Source organism: Dendrobates tinctorius, unplaced genomic scaffold (assembly GCF_039654945.1).
Source record: "Dendrobates tinctorius isolate UK_male_01 unplaced genomic scaffold, ASM3965494v1 ptg000113l, whole genome shotgun sequence".
In the NCBI taxonomy this organism is placed as follows: domain Eukaryota; kingdom Metazoa; phylum Chordata; class Amphibia; order Anura; family Dendrobatidae; genus Dendrobates; species Dendrobates tinctorius.
Genome location: NW_027361781.1, coordinates 2156343 through 2165370, shown reverse-complemented (window position 1 = coordinate 2165370; position 9028 = coordinate 2156343).

Sequence of the window (9028 nt, the reverse complement as noted above, 5' to 3'; positions counted from 1 at the left end):
TCACTCACTCACTCTCTCTCTTTGGCCTTTTTGTTTCTTCTTTCTTGTTTTATAAATAACAGTTGTATTTTTAGATATTTCTGCCTGACTTGTTAGTTTTCTCACTGCAGAATATGTTTTGTTGATTCATTGTCATGTCTCACAATTCGGTTCATTCAAATAATCGCTAATGTTTCCTCCTATGTATAAGAGTAAAACTACCTATGTACGTGTACAGCTTTTTTTAAGTTTGATTTTCTTTACTTGTGAAAGAGACATTTATACTGCCTCCTTTTATGTACGAATATATCTTATATAATTCTTATACACATAGGCGATGAAATGAACTTGGACAGGTAAGGGAACTTTGACACCTGACTTGAATGGAATGCAGATTGTGCAGAAAGACAGTCTAGTCTATCCTGAATTTCAAGAGTGAGGAAGCATGCAAATATATTCTGAAGGCATGTGTCAAAACATTGGAATGAAGGAACTTAACTACCATAAGGCTATGTGCACATGTAGCAGAAAATTGCTGCTTAAAAACCGGACTCCCTTCTCAGAAACCACGCGTTTTTTTTCTGCGCGGTTTTTGCGCAAAAAACGCGCGTCTTTTTCCACACGGTTCCAGACCCATAGAAATGGCCAGAAATGCGGAAAAATCCGCGAAATTAATGAGCATGCTGCGTTTTTTACCGCCAAGCGTTTTTTTCGCGGTAAAAAACGCATCAATATGCACAAAAAGTGCAAAATGCATAGAAATGAATGGGAAGCTTATTTTTAGCGTTTTTATAGCGGATTTATTGGCAAATCCGCTAGAAAAAAATGTTAAAGCGCTGTGTGCACACAGCCTTAGAGTGCTATATCCCTGCTCCCAATGATAAAGAATATAACTACTATAATACTGCTCCTATGTACTAGAATATAACTACTATAATACTACCTCCTATGTACAAGAATATTACTATAATACTGCCTCCTATATACAAGAATATAACTACTATAATACTGCTCCTATGTACTAGAATATAACTACTATAATACTACCTCCTATGTACAAGAATATTACTATAATACTGCCTCCTATATACAAGAATATAACTACTATAATACTGCTCCTATGTATAAGAATATAACTACTATAATACTGCTCCTATGTATAAGAATATAACTACTCTAATACTGCTCCCTATGTACAAGAATATAACTACTATAATACTGCCCCCTATGTACAAGAATATAACTACTATAATACTGCCCCTATGTACAAGAATATAACTACTATAATACTGCCCCCATGTACAAGAATATAACTACTATAATACTGCCTCCTATGTACAAGAATATAATTACTATAATACTGCCTCCTATATACAAGAATATAACTACTATAATACTGCTCCTATGTATAAGAATATAGCTACTATAATACTGCTCCCTATGTACAAGAATATAACTTCTATAATACTGCTCCTATGTACAAGAATATAACTACTATAATACTGCTTCTATGTATAAGAATATAACTACTATAATACTGCCCCTATGTACAAGAATATAAAAACTATAATACTGCCTCCTATATACAAGAATATAACTACTATAATACTGCTCCCTATGTACAAGAATATAACTACTATAATACTGCACCTATGTACAAGAATATAACTACTATAATACTGCCGCCTATGTACAAGAATATAACTACTATAATACTGCCCTCTATGTACAAGAATATAACTACCATAATACTGCCTCCTATGTACAAGAATATAACTACTATAGTGCTGCTCCTATGTCCAAGAATATAACTACTATAATACTGCTCCTATGTACAAGAATATAACTACCATAATACTGCCTCCTAAGTACAAGAATATAACTACTATAATACTGCCCTCTATGTACAAGAATATAACTACCATAATACTGCCGCCTATGTACAAGAATATAACTACCATAATACTGCCTCCTATGTACAAGAATATAACTACTATAATACTGCCCTCTATGTACAAGAATATAACTACCATAATACTGCCGCCTATGTACAAGAATATAACTACCATAATACTGCCTCCTATGTACAAGAATATAACTACTATAATACTGCCCTCTATGTACCAGAATATAACTACTATAATACTGTTGCCATGTACAAGAATATAACTACTATAATACTGCCTCCTATGTACAAGGATATAACTATTATAATACTGCCCCATTGTACAAGACTATAACTACTATAATACTGCACCTATGTACAAGAATATAACTTCTATAATACTGCTCCTATGTACAAGAATATAACTACTATAATACTGCTTCTATGTATAAGAATATAACTACTATAATACTGCCCCTATGTACAAGAATATAAAAACTATAATACTGCCTCCTATATACAAGAATATAACTACTATAATACTGCTCCCTATGTACAAGAATATAACTACTATAATACTGCCCCTATGTACACGAATATAACTACTAAAATACTGCCCCCTATGTACAAGAATATAACTGCTATAATACTGCCCCCTATGTACAAGAATATAACTACTATAATACTGCTCCTATGTACAAGAATATAACTACTATAATACTGCCTCCTATGTACAAGAATATAACTACTATAATACTGCCCCTATGTACAAGAATATAACTACTAAAATACTGCCCCTATGTACACGAATATAACTACTATAATACTGCCCCCTATGTACAAGAATATAACTACTATAATACTGCCCCTATGTACAAGAATATAAAAACTATAATACTGCCTCCTATATACAAGAATATAACTACTATAATACTGCCGCCTATGTACAAGAATATAACTACTATAATACTGCCCCTATGTACACGAATATAACTACTATAATACTGCCCCCTATGTACAAGAATATAACTACTATAATACTGCTCCTATGTACAAGAATATAACTACTATAATACTGCCTCCTATGTACAAGAATATAACTACTATAATACTGCCCCTATGTACAAGAATATAACTACTAAAATACTGCCCCTATGTACACGAATATAACTACTATAATACTGCTCCTATGTACAAGAATATAACTACTATAATACTGCTCCTATGTACAAGAATATAACTACTATAATACTGCCCCCTATGTACAAGAATATAACTACTATAATACTGCCCCCTATGTACAAGAATATAACTACTATAATACTGCTCCCTATGTACAAGAATATAACTACTATAATACTGCCCCCTATGTACAAGAATATAACTACTATAATACTGCTCCTATGTACAAGAATATAACTACTATAATACTGCCCCCTCATATGCAAGGTTACTGTGGGTTTGGAGAATTATTTGGCTTCAGTTTCTCTTATTTGTTTGCTTTTCCAGGTGTAGCAGTTTCTTATGTATTTGGGGGTAAGCGTCTTATAATTCTCATTGCACTCCATGTATAACCTAGTAACACTTTTATTTATCAGCGGCCCGCGATTTCGGTTACAGACAGACACGATAAGGCGTTTATATATATATATATATATATATATATATATATATATATATATATATATAGATAGATAGATTTCCATCTATTATCCTGCAGATCAAGCAATTAAAATCATTACAGATGTATTTTCTGTAACTCTAGATGGGAGCTTTTTATGTACACGAGCCGGGAGCAAGGATTCAGTGCATGTACTGTATAACATTACTAACCCTAACCAGACAACAGTTGGCTCACAATAACCTCTAGACAGTTTTCTCTGGCAAGAGCTCGAATCCTGTGCACACATGGAGCCGGGCTGCACATAGTAACTGAGAACCAACCAGCTCTACTTTGCAGTGACTCGATTACCACTAGGGGGGCAATTCAATTTGAAAAAAAAAACAAAACATCACTGCATTAGTAACAGACCGATCAATTGATTGTTTTAACCATAAATTTAAATAGCAAAAAAAGTAGAAAAGTGAGAATAGTAACTTTTTTTTTTTCTTGTGACGCTGCACTAGATGCAAAGTCATATGTACGTCCAAATGGTCTTTAAAGAAAAAAAAAAGCCTGACACAACTCCATTAACGGAAAAGCAAAAAAAATGTCCGGACCCCCACACACCAGGACAGGGGGCGCTCACAGCGTAGGAGATGAGGCTGGTGTCCGTCCGCAGTCTCGTATCTCCCGTGGCTGCCATATTTGTGTGTGTAAATGTCAGCCCCCACTTAAGAATAATCGTTGTTTTTAATTTTTATTTCATAAAGCAATAATACACATGAAAATAAGACGCTTTCTAATATATCTTATCAGAAAGATGGGAATAAAAATTAAAACATCGGTTACTCTTTTTATTGATGGATTTAACTTAAAAAAAATCACTAATTTAATATGCAGTGTTACCAATATTTGATTATATAATAATCAGTTAAAAAAAGATCATGCATTACCTTTTTAAATAATTTTAGCTGTCCGCAGCCGCCATTTCACTCTAGTGAAACTCGCTGCTTAAAAACTGTAAATTTTAAAGATGTTTTCTGATTTTGGTGATGACGGCCTTGCAGGCAATAACGATATCGGGAGCAGCAGCAGAGGCTTAGCTCTGAGTCTGGAGAGGTTGAATAAAGCAGGGTGGTTTTGTTTTTTTTCGCTGTATGTGGTAGGTTTCCCCGAATATTAAATCAGCCAGGGTGGACAGCATTAAGACCATCCTATTTGGATTTCAGCACACCTGGTATACCCAGTATCAGATCAGATATACATAGTGGACAGCAGTGTGAGCAGTCTCTACTTACCGCATCACCCCTGGTATCTCCAGTATAAAATCAGATAGACAGGGTGGACAGCAGTGTGAGCAGCCTCTTCTTACCCCAGCACGTCTGCCTCCACATTTAGGGGCCAGAACTTCCTACTGCTCATGGACCCAGGCATCTCATCTGTTAATATTCCAGGGTATATAGTTCATTCAACTGCGGCATATATGCTACATGTCTCCTGTCATTTCAATTCCATTTCAGCAAGCATATGTAATGTTACAGTGGGGAAAAATAGTATTTAGACAGCCACCAATTGTGCAAGTTCTCCCACTTAAAAAGATGAGAGAGGCCTGTAATTGACATCATAGGTAGACCACAACTATGAGAGTCACAATGAGAAAACAAATCCATAAAATCACCTTGTCCGATTTGGCAAAATTTGTTTTGCAAATTATGGTGGAAAATAAGTATTTGGTCACCTAAAAACATGCAAGATTTCTGGCTCTCACAGACCTGTAACTTCTTCTTTAAGAGGCTCCTCTGTCCTCCGCTCATTACCTGTAGTAATGGCAGCTGTCTGAACTTGTTATCAGTGTAAAAGACACCTGTCCACAACCTCAAACAGTCACACTCCAAACTCCACTATGGTGAAGACCACAGAGCTGTATATACTTCATTCACTTACTGTGCTTGTCCAATAAGTTGTGACGTCACGTCACTTGCTTAAAGACATTTATGATCCATGTTAGCCTGCAAACTTGTTTATTTGTTTCTACATTTATTGTCTCCTGCTGTCTTAACTTAGTGGATTGCTAACGAGTCCAATTAGTGATACATCTAAGAGCAAACCTCATATATATTCAGACATAGCTTTAGGGATGCATTTATGTAGGGGGGGCATTTATGTACATTTTATTCTAAGTAAATGTATTCGAAGTACTGTACCTTGCAGTTAGACAGGGCAGGAGACAGGTAAAACATTTAAAGAAACCTACTCCCAGTACATTAGGATTGCAACAAATATTCACCATATACATTTGTATTTGTATCCTGGCTGCTGCATTCACACACATCCACGTCCTTGTACTAACACTTTACACCCCATCTTTATCAGTCCCGCTATCCTTTCTTCTCCTATGTACAGAACTCACGCTAGAACTCACATTACCAGATTTCACAGATCCATTCAGTCGCATCATTCGACACAAGAGACGCTCTCACTGTAAAAAAATGCGTATTCTTGTAAAATACTCAGGACTTGTTACCAGATAAAAACGTAGTGGTTTATTTGGATTCTTCCATCAAAGAAAATATTATTACAGAAAAACATAAAAATAGGTGCATGATTATAAAGAGATTGTCCATTTGTTCATAGTAAAACTTATATCCTTCTTTCTCTGGATCCCACATGGCAAATGGCGTCTGTCTCTCTGTTAAGAGCTTTTCTTGAAGTTACATACCAGCTGGGTCCGAGCAAGGATGACTCCTCAAGTGTGTCTCATGGTGGTGAAGGAAGGAGAGAGCAACCCCTAGAGTAAGCCCCCACCATATATATCCGTCTGTTAGAGCACGTGCTCTATATATATGGAGTTGACCTTTACCATAAGCTAATCCTACATATGTAGTGGAGTTGACATTTAACATGAGCTAAACATGCTAAAATAACACATGCAGTGTCAGCGGAAGGCACGGTTCAGTACAGAACTGAGTGTAATAAGAATACAACTCCATAACTAATATAAATCCATAACTAATAATATTTAACAATTCCCCCTTTTGAGGGAGACAGACATTAATTGGAACCCTCAAAATGAAATCTTCTTTTTTTTCTTCTTTGACAAAATAATTTAATCTCAATAATAATATCAGATTATTGTTATACGTACTCAATGATGTGAATTCATGTTATTATTATTATTATTTATTTATATAGCACCATTGGTTCCATGGTGCTGTACATGAGAAGGGGTTACTGTCATGTCATGTTATGGTAAGCCGTGAACAATATTCATATAAAATATGTATAATTAACTTCCCTAAGTCTAAATTGAAGCATCTCAGGTCCAGTCATCATCATCTGATGTCCTCTGGTCTTCATTTTGATGTCTTCTGTCTTCTTCTTGGTTCTTTTAAAAACACAGTTTTTCTATAGCATATAGATGTTGTAGGAATCGTGTGTCATGTGTCAAATCAAAGTCCATAAATTCAAATGTTGATAAGAAAACAAAGTCTATAGATGAAATGTAGCTTTAATATCTGTGCAGTGACACCTTTAAAAACCTGGACTTACATTGGCTCTCCTTGGATATTCTGGAATCCTCCATAGGTACTGGTCTTTAAACAGGTGTGATGTCTTTGGTCAGCAAAGCAAGGGTTAAAATGACTCTTCCTGGCTAAACATAGCACCATAACCAGTCCTTAGTCCTAATGCACAGGACACATGTTAGGGTTGAGGTTTTCCTGACAATTACCTTCATTGTTCACCAGCTTTTCATTGAAGCTTTTCAGGTGATAGGAAACCACTGGAACTTGATAAGAGCGTGATAACACAGTTCATCTCAGCATCACAGGATCATCGTCCTCTGGTTGTCAGGTTAGACACTTAATTGTGACTGTCAGTGGTGGACACTGCACTTGTGACTGTCAGTGGTGGACACTGCACTTGTGACTGTCAGTGGTGGATACTGCACTTGTGACTGTCAGTGGTGGATACTGCACTTGTGACTGTCAGTGGTGGATACTGCACTTGTGACTGTCAGTGGTGGATACTGCACTTGTGACTGTCAGTGGTGGATACTGCACTTGTGACTGTCAGTGGTGGATACTGCACTTGTGACTGTCAGTGGTGGATACTGCACTTGTGACTGTCAGTGGAGGATACTGCACTTGTGACTGTCAGTGGAGGATACTGCACTTGTGACTGTCAGTGGAGGATACTGCGCTTGTGACTGTCAGTGGTGGATACTGCGCTTGTGACTGTCAGTGGAGGATACTGCGCTTGTGACTGTCAGTGGAGGATACTGCGCTTGTGACTGTCAGTGGAGGATACTGCGCTTGTGACTGTCAGTGGTGGATACTGCGCTTGTGACTGTCAGTGGTGGATACTGCGCTTGTGACTGTCAGTGGTGGATACTGCGCTTGTGACTGTCAGTGGTGGATACTGCGCTTGTGACTGTCAGTGGTGGATACTGCGCTTGTGACTGTCAGTGGTGGATACTGCACTTGTGACTGTCAGTGGTGGATACTGCACTTGTGACTGTCAGTGGTGGATACTGCACTTGTGACTGTCAGTGGAGGATACTGCACTTGTGACTGTCAGTGGAGGATACTGCACTTGTGACTGTCAGTGGAGGATACTGCACTTGTGACTGTCAGTGGAGGATACTGCACTTGTGACTGTCAGTGGTGGATACTGCACTTGTAATTAACACAGTCTATTACTCAGAAATCATAGCTTTGTTACCTTCCGGGACTTCTGGATCGCGGCATTCTTCTTCTTGCAACTGGTAAGAATCAATTTAGAAATATGAAAAGTCTTTATTAACGTAATTTCAGTATCTTGCTTGAAGTCTTCATTCCCTATTCTATACCAAATCTGGCAATTTTCCTATCCTATAATATCACAGCGTACCATAGCAATCAGTAATATCCATATAATTATTATCAGAATTTGTACCATCTATAAATTTCAATGTTTGAAATAATAAAACAATAATAAGTGATAATGCATTATTAACCATATTCTTCATGTGATAGAACTTTTTTTATGCCATAGGTGTAATTACCTTTTTCAACCCATAGGTGTCACTGTGTTTTATGTAACAAGTGTTTTCATCTTTATTATTCAACTTTATTAGTAGAATATATTCATTATACCAATAATATGTAAGAATGTATAGCCATGAATCAAAATAAGAATATATGAGTGAGTGAATGAATGAAAGAATTGTTGCATATAACTCAGAATTGAAACATTTTCTTTTGTAATAGAACCATATCATCACTATATTTAATGAAGCAATATTCTTATAGTAGATATTACTTTATTAAATATTGATGGAAGAATTAAAAATAATGAAAAATAAGAATAAAATAAGAAATAAAAATAAGGCCTTTATGTAGATACCAAATGCAGAGTAGTTATGTCCTCAGTAACATATACCCTTAATATTTCCATGATCTGGATTATTTCAGAATTGTCATAAACTTGTGTTACTAAAATATTCAAATTATGCAACTTTGCATGTAATACTCTTCTTAGTGTAAAGAAATGACTCTTTATAATACTCAATGTTATTATAC